We start from the raw sequence: 21,696 nt of genomic DNA on the forward strand, positions 1-21,696 counted from the left end.
AACATAACGCCTTCCTGAGAGAAGTACAATCTTCACAATAAACATTAAAGTTTGTCCACCCATGTGTAAATATCAATAAATAGTTATTCAAAACAAAACTAATGGTTTAAATGACCAGTTTACTTGCTAAAATCGAGAAAATTAGGAAATTTCTAGCGCGACTCGCACAAAATCTACTTTTTATTAAGGTATAACTTCCTTAGCGGTCTGACCTAGAGCTCGGGGTTTTCAGACATTAATTGTAGGTGCTGAGGAATAAAATTACAGGTATTAAACAAATGTTCCACAATTACCAAATGCGAGAAAAAAGGCTGCTTATAACTGTAGCTGTATTTCGAGTATTTTATGTAAAAACGTGAATTTTCTTTTGGTAGTCGTTGAGCGGTACTTATTTTACAGTTATGGGTATAAAATATACTTCCTCAATTCTTCAGAAGAAGAATCCTACGTTAAAGGACAATGTGCTACAGATCGTTGCCGAAAAATTTTCTTCAGAATACGCGTGATCAGTGCGTAATTTTTTACTTAATATTGGTTTTTCGTTGAGCACAACCAATCAAGGTCAAAAAATTCATAAGCCCTGATGTAATATTTTCTGTTTGTGTAATTCGGTCTGTGAAAAAAATGCTCACCTCTAAAAATTCATTTAATGGGCAGTACTGGATAATCTTTACTGATATAAATGCGAAAGGTTTGTTTGTTACGCTTTCACACGCTTTAACTACTCAACCGATATTAATGAAATTTCGCATAGTGGTGTCATTTAGCCCAACTTTAGCCGATTAAACAAAGGGGCGTGGCACCTCAAATATAAACGGAATTTTTCTTACTGCAAATTATCAAGACGGGTTATTAGTATTCCAAAATATATTTATTTCTGGTCAGCATTGGCTGAGCCGGTGAGTTTCAACTTGAAACGGTGTCGTCTATTCTTAATTATATTACTTATATTTAACTAACGGTCGCAGATGCTGCAGTCGCCACAGTTGCTGCTGAGAACGCCGCTGGCTGCGCTGTAAGTGGATTGTGATGTTTTCGTGGAATCGCAGACGTTTACTCCAGTCACCAGCTCATCGCAAATTCACTCCCACGAATTTGTGGGAATCACTACACTTGCTGGACTTTGATATGCAATTCTCTGCAGCTGCAGGTTGGTGTTATGTTGCAGATTCGGGGAATTAGCTACTTGCATACCTCTGGAAGTATGTGTGGTACAGTACTGGAACTAGGCGTAGATATATATGAAATCAATACTATACTCATGGAAAAAATGTGGGTTCTTTGAAAAGGGCCCGTGACACCTGCCATACAGACTGAATTTTTTATACTACCACCTTTTAAAAAATTAACTTCAATTCAAAGTATTTTATAAGTTAAATGAATTATTACAAAATGAATATTCGAGGCGTTATATCCCAGAAATGGTGACTCTTAGGAACAAAAGTTTCATAACGGGTTTTAGAGATACAAAATTGCATGATTTACACGTTTGTTTAACCAATTTTTATGATAAACCTTGCGGTTTAGCTGAAAAATTTTTTAAATCAATTTATGTGACCCTTCACATTTCGTTTATTATGACGTTCGTATCATTGGTACCAATTTTCAGTATTTTGCCAGTTACTGCAACCTTCAAAATATAACTTGACCGGGTTAATAGAAAACAATTTTGAAAATATATTTAAATAGAGTAGCAATTAAAAAACATAAGCTCATTGGGTTACCATGTACTTAAATTGGCTTGACAAGTGATCATTTATGAAAAAATTGTGCTACTATGTTGAAAAAAAAAATTATTTTGATAAAAAAAAATTCATCTCAAAATATTTTCCCATATATGTAAGCTCCGTTGTATTATACACTTTTTAAAATAGAGCTTAGTTTCGAAGTAAAACATAAAATTTTTTCTCATTTGTGATAGAAAAAAAATCAAAATAAAGTAATCATTTCCTTAAATAGGGTTATTGATGAATTTCCACTAATCATTAAATGACAGAAATTTTTATGAGAATCTAGGCATTTTTGGTGAAATGGCAACTTTGCGAACAAAATTGTATGAATGACCTGTCGCGACTCCGGAATGCAAATTTTAATTTTTTTCAAAATTCTGCACATATTTAAGTGAAAAAGAAACGTTTTTACCGTTACACACATTGGCATACATTGTTTATCATTTTTTTTTCAAAGTATTTACGAATTGCTACTCGATTGCTTTTGAATAAATCTGAATATTGAAACTGTTATGCAAAATGTATGTATGCTTTAAAAATTAAAATAACAGTATGATCAGATTGCCGAGTTTAGTTTCTTTTTAAAAATGAAGTAAAAGACGCTATTTGACCAAATATATGTCTCGATTTTGGGAGATGAATTTATTTCTTGCCGATTTCTTCCAGCATCGATTATTTTTATTTCGATTCGAATCGATTGAAACCCCGATTTTCTTATTTCGATCTGGCATCTCTGACCTATATACGTTCCTCCCAAATATAGTAATACTGACAGTTCAAGTCTTGGCCTCAAATTCTTAGCCGCTGGAGACTAAAACGCGCCCGTTGAGGATCCCGATAGACGAAAGACCTGACGTCGTGCCAAGTGACGAACCAATCTCCTGGCCGACAATATGTCCCCGACCTCACAGATTTTGTTATATCTAAGGAAAGGAAACGAACGTAGTTCAATAATAGCGGGCTCTTCGCTTTAACCATGTATCTTCTGACCACTTCCCTTCTACTATCCTCGCAATAACTTACAAAATGATCCAATATTTCCGAATGAAGTTGACTGGGTCAAATATCGCAATTTTCTCAGCAACTGGCCCAAAGTTTTATTTTTACACTTTAAAGCGACTAGTCACTAGTTCTGGTGCCATTTTATCAGCGGCCCCAGTGGATATCATTAGACAAGCATATGTAGTTAGAATGTAAAATAAAGTCCTTCAGATCCTTAAATCTTACCATTTTCCATACTTTTGCTACTTTTCTTTGTATACGTAGTCGTTTAGTTTTACGCTTTTCTAACATAGCTTTTGTTTCGTTGTTTGCTCATGTTAATTTGTAATTTAACAAATTTTCAACACTGTTTACACATAAACCACAAACGGCAAACATATTTTTCGTTGTTCTTTCTCAAATTGCCTCCAGCTCTTTTTGATGCTCATTAATTCACACAAGTTGTAGTAGTTGATTATTGTACATATTTATTTGTGTGTATGCACAAAAGTATATATGTAGTATATACAAATAATGTGTATGTATGTTTATACGTATAGTATATGTATATGTATGTTTATGCACTCGATCACTCATACAACTGTTTGTTTAATCATTTCTGTCTACTCTGTTTGCATAGTTTATTGTTTGGCTGCTCATTTTATCATTTTAAGGCTAATTAATTTTGCCTCAAAACAAATACATATACAAGAAAGTATAAAAAGTGTGTATGTAGCTGCGTGCCGCTACAGAGTAGTAATACGGTGTTCGCATGAGGTGATTTTGCAGGCAATTTTAGAGGTGATTAGTTGAATCAAAAGTTGGCTGCACCCCAACTTCATTGCATGCGATTGATTGAAAGGCCGTTCACACCAGGCGATTGTTTCTTTCAACTAAAATTTGCCTGTAAAATTGCCTCATGCGAACACCGTATAACACAAAGCTCAATGTATGTTGTTGAAATGCCGTTAAAAGGACTAAACTGTGTGAAGTAGAACAACTGAGACGCTGGATACATTTATTGCAACTATGACGAACCTAATAACAAACAACTAATGAAACAATTTATCATAAGCATGTAAATATTGGATATCGTCCAACTAATTGCAGTATGGACTAAAGAAGCGGATGGATAATTGATCAAAATTTTATTAGTTTTGTTGAGGGGCTGTAAATAAAAGTTAATTTTAAATTTCGAAACAAAAAAATAGCTAAAAAATTATTTATTTTACGAAGGTTAGGTTAGAGAGTCGTCTCACATTGTGTAATATGATTCCAACATGACTTTAATAGTTTTGACTTTTAGTATTGACAAAACATTAACTATTCATGGTTTTTTGGGTTTTTCTGAATTTTTTTTTTCAGCATTTCTATGTACTCTTAAAGCGCTTTTCTAGTCGCTTTGGAACTTTTTGAAACCTTTCGTTGTTTGGCGCTTTTCAAGAATTTTCGGGATACTCAGGTTCAGGGATTCAGTGGCGGAAAGTTTGCGACCTAAATAAAAAACAAAAAAAATACAACTTTTTTTCTAATTACGGTCTAATAATAGAGCTATATTCAAATTAATTAAAAGTGCAAACTGTACTTTTAACAACCAGTTACTTAGGTAGCACCAAACTGCACAGTTCACAGATCTTTCTTGGTTTTACGGACGAATATATCAGCTCTAGGCGCAACTGCGTTTGAAAGTGATCAAACAACCGCTTATCCGACTAATCACAATATTACAAACATACGAGCAAAAAACATACGTCATTTATACAGCTGCTGTTGAGCAAACTTTGGTAAATCATCTACAGAAACTAAGGACAAAGGATACTCCAACAAAAACTGCAACAAAAGTTCATTGAAAGCTCTTGTAATTTTATAAGTAAATGTAGTAGCTAATTAAGTCCAAATTATTTAACAAAATTCGTTGTAGTTATTATGTTAATAAGTAGCTAGGTTTAAGCAAGTAAGTTGCAAGTATGTAAGTATAGTTATAGCATTTGCTAGTTATTTAAATTATTTAAACACAAAGTGAATTTCCCCTCTTTTCGTGTAAAGAAAAAATTTAAATTGAAAGCATTTCTGAATGCCTTTGCCCTTTAAAAGTTATAATATTTTCCAACTATGTATTTCTACGACTTCCTTACCTTACCCTTCTTACAAAGTGCCAGCAGCAACATAAGTAAAAACGAGATAAGCAATAAATAACACTGAAGCAACACATACTTACATATGTACATCCATAAGTAGCACGAAGCAGAACACTTGAATGTATTTAATTGTAAGTATTGCATTAAAACTTTTGAGCTCAACACCTATTGCAAACCCAAAGAATAAGGTGAAAAAAAAGAGTATGCGCTAATTACTTATGCGCCACTAAGGCAGCAATGCTTTTGGGTTACCATGGCGTATACGTAATGCCATGGACTGTGAATCGCAAGAGTTAGATGAACGCACACAAAAGTGAATGTTGTAAATACTTGGTAGAGACACAGTTAGAGTGCAAGTGAAATTACGTTTGCCATGCAATTGTTGCTACAGTGACTGCGCTAAAAACATTGTAATCCATCAGTCGTGGAGATGAACGCGAGCATTCTTCTTCTTTTACTTCTTCTCTCCTACTTCCTCGACAGATCCACATTAGCCGAGCAGGCATGTTTCACTCAAAACTAAGTACAAACACTTCATCTTAGTCGCTGCTTTCTGCGTGGTGTGCGGTTCGTGCCGCATGCTGATTCTTGAATGAGTAAATTTCACAAACAAGCAGTTGAATGCCAGCCAAAAAAAAAAGAAAAGTTCTACAGTGTTTCAGCTGCTCCTAAAAGAGTAAAATTTTGATGCGCTTAAGCGTCGCTGGCACGACTCCTGTTGGGAGATCATCTTGTAACTATTAATTGATACCAAACGTCGGCAAGTAGCGATAGTGATCCGAAAATTTTCGCTAACTGGTTACAAAATCTCCGCACTGTCTCTTTCAGACAACGTCATTCGAATTTTTTTCAAGTGTAACTATCCGTACGCTGCGTGCACGTCCTGACTTATAAGTCTTCAATTAAGAAATGAACTCGACATGATAAAAAAAGTTTGCTAACTAGATTAATCTAAAAATTATGAGCTGAGCTATATTGTAATAAATCTTAAAATTGCTACCGGTAAGGGCATATCACAGCATTGAAAAAAAAATCCACCTTATTCTTCCTATTACGCGTATAGCGCACCATATTATATATGTTCGTATGGTTCTGCACCTTTTCGATCTTAATCTTAATCATTATCATAATCTTAATTTTAACTTAATCTTTTTTTAGTCTTAAAGATAATCTTGACATTAATCTTAATCTTAAAACCATTCTTGGCATTAATCTTAATATTCGTCTTAATCTTAATCTTAATCTCAATATTAATCTTACCCTTAGTCTTAATCTTAATCTTAATCCTAGACTGAATCTTATTTTTAGTCTTAGTTTAAATATTTCTTAATCTTAATCCTAATCTTAATCTTAATCTCAATCTTTATCTTAATCTTAATCTCAATCTTAATCTTAATCTTAATCTTAATTTTAATCTTAACCTAAGTCTTGTTCTTAATATTAATCCTTGTTATAATCTCAATCTTTATCTTAACCTTAGTCTTAATCTTTATCTTAATCTTAATCTCAGTCTTAATCTTAATCTTGATCCTAGTCTGAATCTTATTTTTAGTCTTTATTTTAATATTGGTCTTAATCTTAATCTCAGTCCTAATTTAAATCTTAACCTTAGTCTTATTGTTAAAATTAATCCCTGTCATAATCTGAATCTTAGTCTTAATCCTATTCTTAATCTTAGTCCTTATCTTAATCTTAATCTTAATTTTAGTTTTTATCTTAATCTGAATCTTATTTTCCCTCTTAATCCCATTATTAATCTTATTCTTATTCCCAATCTTAGTCCTAACCTTATTCTTTATAATCTTGATCTTAATCTTTATCTTTATCTTGGTCTTATTATTAATTAAAACTGGCGAAAAACAGAGGAAATTGGTGAATTTTTTTTTGTCTCGGCCCAAACGGAAAGATGGGCAAAATATTAAGAAGACGAAGTAAAAAAATTGGCAGTACATACAAGTGGGCTACATACGGTGGTAGCCAAACAAATAGGGACGCGTCATTTTAGCAAGTTTCGGCTTTTTTTCGTTTATCTAGTGTTAATTATTTTTTCATAAAAATATAGCTCATTATTCAACAAAAACCATGTAAGTCAAAATTAAAAAGTCTTATAAAAAATCTACGAATTTTAACCAATGTTCATCATAATTTCATAATTTTTATTAAAAATTTAAGTTCGAATTTCAGACATTGAACAAAAGTTAGAAAAAATCGACAAAATTTCATTAAAAATTCGAAGTTTTTTAATCAAAATTTTTAGCTAAAGTTTTGGTATGCAGTTTTATAGCCCATTCAATTTTAATATAATAAAGTGCAAGTGAGTGAAGTGCTGGGGCTTACCGTTGGTTTTTGACTTTTTTTTTTTTTTGCTGAAGGTGTGTGCAGTTTCCTCCAATTAAAAAAGCTTCGAACATACATATATACTTTGTGTGAAAAAGTGCGTGACACCGCCAGCAAAAAAAAAATTGCCAAAAATCAACGGTAAGCCCTAGCTACTTCGAGTGAATGAACTATAAAACTGCATACCACAATTTTTGCTAAAGATTCAGTTTAAAAAGTTTCAGATTTTGAAGAAGTTTTGTCGAATTTTCCAAATTTTCGTACCAAGTTTAAAATTCTGACTTACATGGTTTTCGTTACAATGAAATATTCTTTCCTAAACAAGTAAGAAACATTAAGGGAATGAACTAAAAATTGCAAAAAATTGTTAAAATGTCGCGTCCTTATTTATTTGCCCGCCACTGTACATGTATCCTAATCATTTCAATACAATTTTATAAGTAAGACACAATTTGAATAGTTTCACTGCTATTAGAAGTGGAATTCTTTTAACTGGGGTGCTTATATGCAAACAATATGTAAATATTTATGTTCAAGGCTTTTGCATATTTGAGCTAAGCTTTTGAAAATTACCACAACCAGCCAAGCGGTTTTCAACTTAAAGCTTTAAAACGTCATAATTTCTCCCCTAACCAGACTCTAGCTTGCAGCAATGAAGATACAGTCGAAATTAACTAGCACCACTTGAATAAAGTAGATCCAACGCCTTTGTGAAAAAGAGAAGGCTCCTCCTGCACTTCAAGTGTATCTATGTATGTTTGTGCTTAAAATGAATAAGAAGTAGAGGTGCTCTAGCCGTTTTCTTTGCGCTGTCGAATGGTACAGTTTCTGCAGCTGTGTTGTTGTTTTAGCTGCTCATTTAAGCTCATGAATATGAAAATGAAACTAAGTAAATGGTATAGGAGGCACTTCATATTTCGTGCATTACCTACGTGATGTTGTTTTCTTAACTTGTTGTTGTGTTCTTGTAGTTTTTGTACTTTTGCGGAAATTTGCATTTGAAATTAAGTGACGCAATGCGGCTATAGCAAACGCAGCCACAGTGGCAACATCAGCGTAAGGCTTGCCATGCGTTTTAACGCGCAGCTTCTTGTTGGTTTTAATTTTTATTTTTTTGCTTTTTGTTTTTTCTCTCATTTTTCCTCTTTGTGCTTGCACGGATAAATTAGTCTCGCGGGAAGTTGGCGTTGAAAGTTCATTAAAATTAAAAACAAAATCGTTTGCTCATAGCTCGTATTGTTACTTTAGGCTTTTGTTTTCAAAAGTTTTCACTGATATTTGGTTTTCGTAAACAGTGTTGCTACTTTTTGGTTATTAATATCGAGAGTACAATTAATTTGGTATTAAAAAACGTGAAACCAACCAGCTGTATTTAAGTATAATCCAGCCAGGCAGCTGCCGTAACCACCATGCTCACAAGCTGAAAGCAACTGAACATATATGTAGCATATTTAATGTACATATGTACATTAGACCGTACCGGAAAAAAAAAGTTCGCTGTACACCCCTGAGTATTAAAGCACTTTTGCTAGGCAAGTTTGAAAAATAAATCTTTTTAGCCCCACGTTGGGAGCCTTTTTACATTTTTCGTCAAATCTTCGCCATTTACAGTCGGATAAATAAATTTTAAATTATGCTATATAACGATGTTCTTTATGTTCCAGGGTTCATTGGCCCCAAGTACTTCGTTCTAGTACTTACGCATCAGATCTTAGTTCCTAGCACTCTAAAGTACCACCCTAGTGTCAGTAAATTAAAGTTCTCCAAAAATCATTATAATTTAGCTAAAGAAGTATTTTGATTATTCCAGTAGAATTATTATAAAAAAAAAAATTTTGCCGAATCTACATACATAGTATATGTATTTGCATGTGCATAGGAGCCAACGAAATGCTTAAAAATTAGGGTTCGGCGAAAAGCAAATATAAATAATTTTTTCGAAACCGCCTTACAAAAATTCTTTAGAATCGGGCGTGTACATATGCACACTAAAAAAGCAAACAATCTGTTGGAAGTTTCGATGTCAGAAGATTTAGATAAGAATGTTCCAGTGTTGAAAATAATGCGTGCTATAACTTATTGCGGTGGCCATATACGAATACGGGACAAAAAAAAATTTCCCAAATTTTTTTCATAAAAACTTTCAGATCTTAAAGAGCATTCTAATAGTAATATCACAAATGTGTAGGATACTTCTCTTGAGATTTTTACCCCGCAAAATTTTTACAAAAAAAAAATCGCGAAATGTTTATGTAATAAAGTGCAAAGTGCTGTCGATGGGTTGGATTTTTTTGTTGCCGGTGTTACGTATTTTTTTCATACAAAGTATGTTCGACAATTTTTTAAAAGAGAGGCAAAAGAGCAGCATTTTCCACTTGAACTTTATTATTCTCAATTTAAATGAGCTACAAAACTGGGCATGAATCACGTATGACGATAATCGTCTGACAATATCGTGTTTTCGATTGCTGCATGAAAATCAGAGACTATGTCAATTGACACGACCTATCTTATGGGATTTTTGTGTTAATTAAAACTCACTAACGTAGGACCGTGATGTTTTCGTTACCCATAGAGAGGTTTCTCTCTCTCGCTTGATGTATTGATATTTACGGAAGGGCGCTCCGTCGGTGGGTAGCTGAACCATAAGAATAATTTAAATATGAACATAAATGGTCTGTGGGCAAAGAAGAGAGAAGAAGACGACTACCGTGTCTAAGTGACATGATGCATTACTGTTTATGGAAAGAATTACAATCGTATACCAACATCCCTTAAAACTGGCTCATAGGCATGCCATTTTAATGAGAGGTTAAAGCTTCGAAATACCAAACACCGAATACGGGACAAATACAGGGCATTAAAAGAAATACAGAACATTTGGCGTCCCGTATAAAATAAATAAATTACCAGAGCAATGAGTCAAATAAGAGGACTGTCCCGTTTAATACAGGACGGATGGTCACCGTAGGCTATAACGCAGGGCGATACAGGTGTATAAAGGTGTGAAACCGTGAACAGAGAGCGAGCAGTTGGAGTTCAACCGTGAATTAGCAAGCTATCAGTGAGTTCAAATGTGTATCAGGCGTTGTGCATAAGTACTTGGTGTACAAATAACGGGAAGTTAGTGTTTTATTTCGCAATACAGTGGCCGAAGAGTACTGAAGAAAAGGTTGAGTAAACGAGCCAATAACGCTAAACAATATTTTATTTTTAGACATTTCAGTTATGTTCTCAAGATAGCTCATTTAATTAATTATTTTAGCAGTAATATACTTGCCTGGTTAAATAAAATTAGGAACAATTATTTCTGGATAAGCAAGGCTAATTTGTTTAATTTAATCGCGCTAAAAGCTAGGTATTTGAAAATCTACAGAACTTTAAAAATTTCTCATATAATTTTGTGCCACCCTAATGGAGTATGCACATACATACTTATGTACATATACACACAAACATTGGCCGTGAGATGAGTTTGACTTAAAGTTGTTGAAACCAAATGTGCCTAATTATTTATTTATGCAAAGTGTGTATCCCGAGTTTTCTAAGGCAATTAAAAAATTTGAATTAAACATGATAACAACTGTTAACAATGAACTGACTGACATTTGTAAAGAAAAGCACTCAGGAGGAAAATATCCATGGATATACATACATATGTACATATAACTGCACATCTACATACTTTATTTTTTTATTTCACATTTATGTATGTATGTATGTGTGTTTCTGCGCACATGATTGGCATAACAATGTGTTAGAATGAATGGATATTTATTTTTTATTGAATGACCAAACGAGAGATACAAATTTTAATTATTTTCCATGAATGCAGCAAAATACAAAATAGCCAAAGAAGCTTGTAGCAATCGAATTTTTATGGTAGGTCAATTTAATTAAATTCTAAAATTTATTTCATATTTCAAATTATATTTTATTTGCATTTTTAATAACTTGAAAATTGCTTTTTTCATTTGGAGACACGTTTGGGTGTTTGCAGTTTTTTACAAATATGCAGTCGGACAGGATTGCCATATTTGGGGAAAATAGGGCAGTAGAGCATGAATACTTTTTTAACGGAATGTGTATGTGAGATTGAAAATTAACTAGTAATGGACGGATTTCTTAAGAATTTATAAAATCTTAAGGATATCGGTATCGATGAATTTATCGATTGCAGTATCGGTAGTAGGGCTGATGAGTATATCGGTAGCGTTAATTTTAAAAATATTAAAAAATGTAACGATAATATTATCGAAAAATATATCGATAACATTATCGTAAAATTTATCGATAACATACTGAAAAAGCTTTTAAAAGGGATAACAAATGCCATCACGAAAAATATTCGTACACTTATTTAAAAAAGCAATAAAATTTCAAATGATTAAATAAGGCACGTTAAAGATAAAATTATTTGAGACAAATGCAAGCAAGCTGTGGTTTGTTTCGGAGGCCGTGCCGAGGATTGGTTTTCTTCAAAACAAATATGTATGTATGTATATATGTATGTACATATGTACCGACAGTTTTTGAATTTTTTTTATTTCAACTCTAAAATAAATAACAAAGCTTGTCGGCTATTTTGTTAACAGATAATTTATCAGTAATTTTTGCTTTGAATTTTTGTATGGTACTTTTGGAGCTGGAAGTTCCCGAAGAGTGTCAAAATGTAGCGAAAAAGTCTTTTAAAAATGTTGACAAATCCCGTAAATCCCGAAAAAATCCTGATATACATATACCGAAATCTTCTAAAAAATAAAACACGAAGCGCGACAAAATCCAGAAAGGCCCCGGAAAACCGCAAAAAAAAGTAAAAAGAAATAGTCGGTATTTCTTGCGGGTTGCTTATACAAGACTGAATAAATAAATGTTGCATATTTTTAGGAATACTATTTGCTATTTTACTTTCTGTAAACTTCATATCGAAAATTTGTCTGGGAGACCGTTAGGAAAATTTGAAGGAAAGTAATTGCCCAAGACATTCTATTGACTTCCTGGCGACCTTCTGAATTAATATTTTTTTTTATACCTAACAAAAATAGTATAGAAAGCTGTGCACGAAATTTTAGAACTTAATGATGTCAATGAAAGCTGTGACCTGAAAAGCTGTTGAGCTTTGTATGGTCATACCCATTTGGAATAATTCCGGACCCAGTCAATGACCGTAGCTGTTACCTGCAAGCGTTTGATATTTTAAATAAGAGATTTTTAACTTTTTCAAGGCTGTAAATGGAAGGCGGGTTTCATCGATAACGTAAATAAGCGAATTAGAAAAATGCTGTTGTAGGGATCACAAATCAGACCAAATGCAATTATCGGCTCATATTTAGCGAAAACTGAAAATGCAAGAGTTAAGCATGATACCAGCATATGGCTACTTTAGGCGCCATCTATCCTCGAATAGTCTCTTTAAAAGCTAAGGAAATGAGAATTCTCCGATTGTCATTCAGCTAGCACACCTTAAGTCCTTATCCCACTGAAAAGCTATTTCCAATGGATTTTTATACCTTTCATGAGCATGAAATGGTATTATAACTTTGGTCCGATGTTTGTAAGTACCAGAACAAAAAGAGATAGACCCATGAAAATGTATACTTATATGATCAGAACGTAGAGCTGAGTTGATTTAGCCATGTCCGTCTGTCCGTCTGTCCGTCTGTCCGTCTGTCTGTCTGTTTGTATGCAATCTAGTCTCTCAGTTTTAGAGATATCCGGATCAAATTTGGTAGGTGGGTGTATTTTTAAAATGTATTAATCATTTGTCGGAACCGAAAGAATCGGACCACTATAACATATAGCTCCCATACAACTGATTGTTCAGATATGAGATTTTTCGTTATAACTTCTCCATTTATGCAGCTAGGAACATGAAATTTTGCAATACTTGCACCCATTATCAACAGAAATCTTAGAGTAAAAATTTCAAAGATCGGGTATAACTCCTCGATTTAATTAGCTAGACACATGCAATTTTGCACTGTTGTCACTTATTATCAAAAGAATACTTTCGATGAAAATGGCGAAGATCGGGTCGCTAGAACCTATATCCAACATACAACTGATTGTTCAGATATGAGATTTTTTGCCATAACTTCTTCATTTATGCAGCTCGGAACATAAAAATTTGTACCGTTTTCACTCATTATTAACAGAATACTTACAGTGAAAATAACAAAGATCGGGTCAATTTTACATATAGCTCCCATACAACTGATTGTTCAGATATGAGGTCTTTTATCATAACTCCTCCATTTATGCAGCTAGAAACATGAAATTTCGCACTATTTTCACTCATTATCAACATACAACTGATTGTTAAGATATGTATGGGGTTTTACTTTATTTGGACAGCTAAAGCCGATAAATTTCGTAAGCTATTTTTTAAATAATAATACAAAGTCTACAAAGTCAGTTTTTGCGATATATGTATCTTCTTTATGTAGGAAGCTAAACCCATTAAATTGTGTTACCGGTTTACGTACCGATCACACAGCAGTGGAAATCACTTAGATTGGTGCTATATAAGGTAAATCTTCCATACCTCTGATTGTTTAGATATGATTTTTTATATATGTATCTCCTCTATCTATGCCTGCTGTGAATATATAAATTTATTCAAATGCAGTAATCTGTTAAAGTAAAATTTTCAGCTGCTCATGGAAGGTATGAAGCCTTCGGCATAGCCTAAGACAGCGCTGCTCTTACTTGTTTTTTCTTATATACTCAAATTATTGTAGAGTGCACCCCGTAATACTATACTTAAATATTTCGCAATACTCATTGTAATTTTTTTCAATTTTTTTTTTTTGAGATGGCATCTTTTCGAAAACTATTTTTTTTTTTTGTCAAAAAATTTTAAGTGAAACATTGTTCAAGAAAAAAAAAAATTTTTAATATTTCTCTTCATAGAGAATTTTGATGCGTGTATGTGTGGTTTTCTTCAAATTTTCTCCTCGCCCCCTTCACGAGATATTTGGAAAACTATTAAATCGATTTGTTTTTGAGCATGCTTTGAAGTGCCTTCAGCCTATTAGAGTTTTCTCCAGTTTTCCTATACTGGTTGGCAACTCTAAACATCGCATTAGCTTCTTTTCGTGTTTCATTGTTTTCTAAACAAAATAAGCACGCACGCACTTTTCAACCATCATGGCATACGGAAGACTAATATCGGAGAATTGGTCCAGTCAACGGCTGTCTGCCCGCCTGCCTGCCTAGTCCATTGGGCAAAACAAAAATCGAGCGAACCGCAATGCAAAGAAATTTGAATCATAAAATCCTTCTGCAGCATGAACGTGACTGAACTTTTTAACGTTCAATTGGCCAAGAATTCTAAGCAGAAGGTGACAGCGGCAATACAATGCTGCAACGTTAAAGACGGGAGTGTGTATGTAAAACATTAAAACCTCTTTAGGGAGGATGAGAACGCAATTGTAGAAAGACATCGAGTGGGAACACAGTTGCCACAAATGGCAAACAAATTTCCTGAATTTGATAAAGGCATACGCGCTGGGGGAGAGAGAGAGTGGGAGCGAGGAAAAATGAAATTGTACACATTTCACCTTTATTGTTTCTATAAAAATAAGCACGAATATAATAAGCACAAGCGAAGGTGCAATGATATTTAGGCAAATAAAATTTTAAATTACAATTTCTTTCTTGGCAAACAGGACATCATTTTTACGTTCAAATGCAGGCAATGAAGGAATATTGCGCGCAATTTTATTTTTTTTTTTGTTTTTTGTAATAAATATTCTACTTTGTATGTATGCTGCATTGTTGGTAACACATCATGTCATTTCTGCTCAATCTTTTGTTTTTTTTTCGTAAATACATTACTTTGTTGCCTGTGGTTTTTTGTATGAATTTCATAGGTCGAGATGAAGTTGAATAAATAAACTTAATTTTCCTGAATATCATTATAAAGTATGCAAGTGGGCCCATAAACACACACATATTTGAGTTCAAATATGTGTTCGAATTCACAATATATAGCAGCTGCTTTTAGTTATAGTCTCAGTTTGTCTGAGGCCACAATACAAATGAAGTAAATGAAAGCCAAAGAGAGTTTTGTCCGAGATACTGCCCAGTAAATATATGCGATAAAGTGATCAAAAGTTTAGAATGATAAACGTTTAAAAGAATTCACGAGATGTCAAGTTGAACGATGTAGTAAAAAAGAAAATAAATTGTATCACCAAAAATTATAACTTTTATTTAAAAAAAAAAACTTGCTTATTATCCCGAAGTTCCAGAACATGGTGAATGTGTCTAATTTCATTGAATCAGTTCTTTTACAAAAAAAACTTTATCATATACCAACACTGTGTGTAAAGACGAAGGATATTCCATTTGGGAAGTGTTCTTTTACATAAAGTGAATTCGATTTTTTAAATTGGTGGCATGCTCTTCTTTCCTTTGACATCCATATTGTAGTATTTCATTATATTGAAGTTATAGTTTAAACCGGTGGCAACTCTCTTCAAAATAAAGCACTTTTAATAAAGCACTTTGTAATTTAATTTTGGTTACTTATTTTATAAAAATATAGTTCATTCATCAGCAAACCCCGTGTAAATCCAAGATTCCAAATTTGTGCAATATTAAAAAAAATCAACACACTTTCGTACAAATTTCGAGCTATTTAAAAATTCTAAAAAATCAATCTTAATTTTTAGCCATTTGAAACTTGTACTTTATTCTACTAGAATTCAATGGGCTACAAAACTGCATACTCAGAATCTATTAAAAAAAACACGAAACTTTTACGAAAATTTGTTGAATTTTTTTTTAATTGCATAAAATTTTAGGGCAGTGACACTCGATTGTTACATTTGTACAGATTAATACATTTTTATATCGTCACCTGAAATGCCATAAGTCGTAACTTATAAAAAATTTAAAATTCACTTTTTGATTGATATGATGGATTTCATCGTTTTATAAAAAAAAATTATTAGTCACGACTTTTTCCATTTCAGTGACGATGTTGCTACCTCTTTTTGTATTTCAGGTGACGATATGTATCTACGAAGGATGAAACTTTAAAAAAAAAACTTGTATCTCAAAATATGTATGCATTTATATGTACATTAGACTGTATCACTCCCCACACAAAAAAAAATCGGTACTGTGTTTCCATTGTGTTTCCAATCATCAAATCTATTATATTTTAATACTATTTCGGAAAAATATTAAGATTTACGTGAGCTGGACCGATTTGAAAATACCTCCAAAAATTTAGTTTCTTATGAATAAAACCTCCATTTTTGCTTAAATCTTAATATCTTTCCGGAAAATTTCGGCGGACGTCTTAAAATATAATAGATTTTATAATTCCAATGGAAAAACAGTGATGCAGTCTAATATATAGTGAACATTTGGAAAAAAAATAGCGCGATTTATTTTTACTTTTTTTTGGTATATGTTATTTAAGTTTTCATTTAAATACAATTTCGCAATCAAATCTTAATCTGTATGAACGACAGAAGATAATGTACATTTTCGCATAAAAATAGGAGTTTCAAGTTAAATAAAGTAATTAGCGTAAATGTGGCAAACAATAATTAATACATATTTTCCACTACTTTAGTGTGGCAATGGCGCTGAAGCATCGCATGATCTTTCTAACATTTAACAAATTACATTAAAAGTTACCGTAACCAACTTTCATTTTGCATCGGCAACAACTCTTTAAAACAACAACAATAAAATCAGCATTCTAACTGCAAGAATGCACAACACGGATGATGCAACACTGCTTGCTTGCTGCGTTAACGCCACATCGTATTACGCGTACAGTATGTACTCGAATAACCACAGCCACAGTCACTCAGCTTCAACTACTAGTTTACACGTAATTAAATTTTGTAATCTGCTCTGTGAGTGCCATTGTTGTAACTGTTGTTCGTGTGTTTGTGGCATTTATTTCTATGCATAGTTTTTGTCATAATCCATTACCAACACTGCTGTACATATGTATGTATGTATGTGTGTTGATAAGTTTTGCAAAACAAAAAAAGTTTAAAGCCAATTAAAAAATAGCGCGAATAACTATATATTAAACGCCTGAAACGCGTCTAAATGTCCAGCTAAAATTAATGGCATGTAATTAGGCAATTTAGCATTTAACCAGGAATTAGTGGCATAAATCGTGGATAGGAAAATATCCGTGTGTATGTATGTATGTATATGGAGCATTCCAGTCCAATTCGGACACCATTTGGAGATTTGTAACTGACCATAGCTTTACGCAAAAAGCGGCCTATTGGGAACCCTTTTTGAAGTTTTTCATTTCCAATGCACTTGGATTATAAAATCGAAAAAAAAATTTCAAACCCGTATTTCTATAAAATTTTCAAATTTCAATATAAAATGTTGATTTCCAAAAATCGAGTACTGATAGATTTTCTTGAAAATTTCACTCATTCCATAGCTTTTAAGCATAGTCACTGCTTCCAATTTAATAATAAAAAAAGGGATAATTTCTAAACATAACATAAACATTTGCGTAAACAATTGTTTTCATTTTCCTTAAAATTCGATCAAACGTACATGGCGTACGAGTAGCATTAAATACTTCCTGTTCATATTTCATACCAAAAATTTCTGAATTAAACGAATACGAGAAAGACACAATTTGTAAGTTTTTAGTTAATTAAAAAAAAAAAAAACTGAAAAATAGATTCTATTACATTGTAAGGAGTTTGGAAATGACACAAAAAAACCGCCATAACACGTGAACTTAAGATTGGTTCCTCGATCACCGATCTATATTACCAGGTCAAGCAATTTTAACAAGGAAAAAATTAAAAAAAAATAACAAATATTTATATTAATATATAATATTTTATTTATCTTTAAATTTGTATTAACGCCTCTTCTTTTGCCTAAAAATCAATATATATATGAAAATATGCAATAATTTTTTGTTTGAAATAAGGCCAAGAAATATGTAATGTTACTCATACGCCACATCATACATGACCGTATTTGTACATACTCGTACATGGCGTATGAGTAACATTTTCGATGTCATTCACAATGCAAACTTATAATGAAAATATCCTGGGAAAATTACCTGATTTAGAAAAACGGTGTACAGATCCGTAATCTACGATCTGTATCAAAATTAAATTTATGTACGTTTTTTTGGCGTTTTTTGTGTCATTTTAAGTTTTTTAAGAAGAAATTTTCAAGAAAGTAGTGGTTTTTGGAAAATTTAAAACATTTGCGGAAATTTTATGGAAATGCGGTTTTAAAAATATTTTCGATTTTATGTTCTTAAAGGAACTTTTCTTCAAAAATCGATATCTCGAAAAAATTAAAAAAAAAAATCCGGGAGACCTCTCTGAATTGGTACTATAATATAAAAAATTATGAAAAAATCGCAGATCCGAAGCCAAATGGTGTTCTCATTGGGCTGGAGTGCCCCATATGCATATTGTACATATGTATGTACGTATGTATGTAAAGGTTGCTGACTTCACGCATAAATTATTTTGAATAAAAGGCAGCACCAAATAATTAATTCAAGTACTGCATGATTTGCTTAAGTTTAAATAAGCATGTGTTGAAAATATATTTTACGCTCAACTTACCTTAATTGAGCATCCACAATTGACTTAGAACTGCATGACAGCGCGTTTGTAGGCTTATTGTTTTTCTTTTATTCTTTCTATGTCTTTTTACGCTTCAATTATGTATGTATGCTCGACATTTGTATGGACATATACACAAATGAATTTTTATGAATTTTACATATATGTATTTAACACAGATGTATTAGCATAAATTATTATTTTTTACTTAACACAATAAAAACTTTATTTTACACAATTTTGAATTTTTTCGCACTTTTCTATGTTTTGCACAACTTTTACGCACACACAAATATTTCTTATTTATACATTTTTTTAACGTTTTTTTTTTTAAGTTTTAATTTTTAACAACGACCACCGTAATGGTTAGCATACTCACACATTCATATACATATGCAATTAGCGCATAAAAGCTGTTATGCAGCCCCCATTAAAATACAATTGCGCCTGTGTGTATGCTAAGATTTCGGTAACACTAACTATGCTGCAGCAAGCATGTGCAACAAACTGTATTTTTGTATGCTAGATATTACACAGCACCTCATTGCTTATTCATTTTTCGCTTTCACTACACTTGACTTGAGTTGGCGTGAATTTCGATTTTCGTTGACCTTGATTTGAGTTTTCGAATTGTATGCGGTGATTTTATTTTTCAACCGCGAACGCGCAAATCTTTGTTCTCTTTTCTTTGTCCTTTGTACATAGTTATATACATATGTATGTGCATCTATATTTTTTTCACTCACGTTTTTCGCTTATTTCAAACGCTATTGTACTCGCAAGCACAAACAAAGCACGGATTTTCAATGTAGCTCACACACATATTCTGATATTGTACGTATAAAAAAATGTGCTTTCTAATGTCACCCGGTACGACGTAGGCGCAATGCAGTTGGCGGCAAAAATTGTCACTTTCTGTTGCTGCATTCACATGCCTACACGCATGCATACATATGTAGTATTTGTATGCATATGATGCACATATGTACATACCGATACGTAGTAGTCTATTTCAAGGCGCTCAACGTTTTCGTTAGGCTATTTCTAGGAGCGACGCGTAGTTTTGCAAAGCAATGAACTGTCCTTTTATGCGTGATCTTGCTTTTGCTGTTTGCTAAGCTATGTGCCAATATGTTGGAACCCACGTATAATTTTACTTATGTAAATACATACATATGTATATGTACATATGTGTATACAAACGTTGCTAACACTTGTGGGTAGCTAAACTTTCGTCAGTATAATTCGTGTGGCCGGCAGTTGTACGCGTCTTATCGTCACATCGGGTAGTTTGCATATCAAACTCGCACACATACATACATATTTGCAATTATCACTTTATGTTTGTAAGTTAATGTGTATGTAGTTATTTAATAATGCACGAGCATCGCTCAGAAACGCCGCCTGCACTGGTCGCGTGTCAATCGAATCGATGCCACCCAATGCCTACACAACAGCATCTTCACCTTCACCACCACCACCAACACTCGCGTGCGCTAAACTTTTTTCATTTGCCGCTCCAAGTGGAGAAAATCTGCACGCTTCGTTTATTCCCTTCTGTGTTACCACACAAGATTCGCTTCCAGCGCTCGGCGGCGACTGGCTGCTGCAAATGCTGTTGCTGCTACGTTTAGCTTTTTATTTAATGTGTTTTACTTTAGATTTTCACTCACTTTTTCTTTTGCATTCGCTTTGCGCTGGTTTTCACGTTGCTTTTTCCCTGCTCTCTTTGGTGTGTATTTTAAGTTTTGGAGATTGGATGCTGTCCGCTTTTGCTGATTCTTCTTCCCTTTTTCTTCTGCTCCTGCTGATTGCTTGCGGTAGCTCTGTTGGTCGGTGTTTTGGTTTGGACTTTTCCCAGTAATGTTTTTGGTACTCTCTTTGCGTTTTTTTTTACACTTCTCACTTGCTAATTTTTGTACTTTTTATGTTGTAGAATTTTCTTATTGTTGCTTTTGAAAAGAGCTTAATGTTGATTTTAAGTGAATTTTATAAAAACACTTTAATTTCAACAATTTTTATAATTGTTTGAATTCTAATCATCTCTGGTTTTATCGATATCAGTAGTTGTCGCACACCTTTCTCCATCACCGCAATTTAACACTTAGCACTTCGGCAGCAAACGATGCTTATAGATATGGACATAGTTACTTATGTATGTATGCATTTGTGGATGTATGTTTGCACATATTTATGTATGTATGTATGTTGGTCTATTCATTTATGTTCACGAGTTTTCATAGTTGTCTTTTTTTGTTTTTGCTTTCGTTTTCATTGCTGTACATATGTATGTATGTGTATGTATGTATATACTATCCAAATATATTTGTAAGTAGTTGTGCGTATGCGATTTTATATTCCGGTAGGCGAAATTCCTATGTCGTCACACGCATATCGACTTCAGCAATTTTCCAACTCATCAACACATGTAGTGGCATTCGTGTACCCTTACCGAATCAAAGTACGAGTTTAATGTCATTATTTTTTTACCAAACTAGGTAATTAGCGCATATATAAAATTTCCAGAATTACATACATAAAAATTTAATGGTTATAAAATTAATTTTCCACTCACATTTATTCTTCGACTCAAAGCCACCAATCTGTGCTCGTGATTTCAACGTCCAACAATATGCTTCATAATTTGGTTAATAAGACAAACGAGTACCGTAAATGTGATGAAAGCAAGAACGTTGTAGGTAATATCAGATATTAGCTCCGCACACTCATTAGATATTTTTGTTTGTGGTTATCTCTTATTACTTTCAACAAGCATAAGTACTTTTGTAAACTTTAAACATAACTATAAAAATTGTTAATTATTCACTCGGTCACATCTGTCTACTCTATATACATAAGTGCATATATATATGTATGTAGTGACAAGTTCGCAGTCGTACTCAGTGTTTG

General features: G+C 33.0%; 1 protein-coding gene across 1 annotated transcript in view; it reads right to left on the bottom strand.

Annotated features, from left to right (window-relative positions):
* The window catches only part of LOC118742924 (cyclic nucleotide-gated cation channel alpha-3), a gene marked incomplete at its 3' end in the record, with an annotated part of 412,477 nt that extends 393,505 nt beyond the window's left edge, over positions 1 to 18,972 (bottom strand). Inside the window, 1 exon segment of the mRNA XM_036475352.1 lies at positions 18,787 to 18,972.
* Between the last annotated feature and the right edge of the window lie 2,724 nt (positions 18,973 to 21,696).

The sequence above is a fragment of the Rhagoletis pomonella genome, unplaced genomic scaffold, assembly GCF_013731165.1.
Source record: "Rhagoletis pomonella isolate Grant_MI unplaced genomic scaffold, Rhpom_1.0 Rhpom_scaffold_00007, whole genome shotgun sequence".
In the NCBI taxonomy this organism is placed as follows: Eukaryota; Metazoa; Arthropoda; class Insecta; order Diptera; family Tephritidae; genus Rhagoletis; species Rhagoletis pomonella.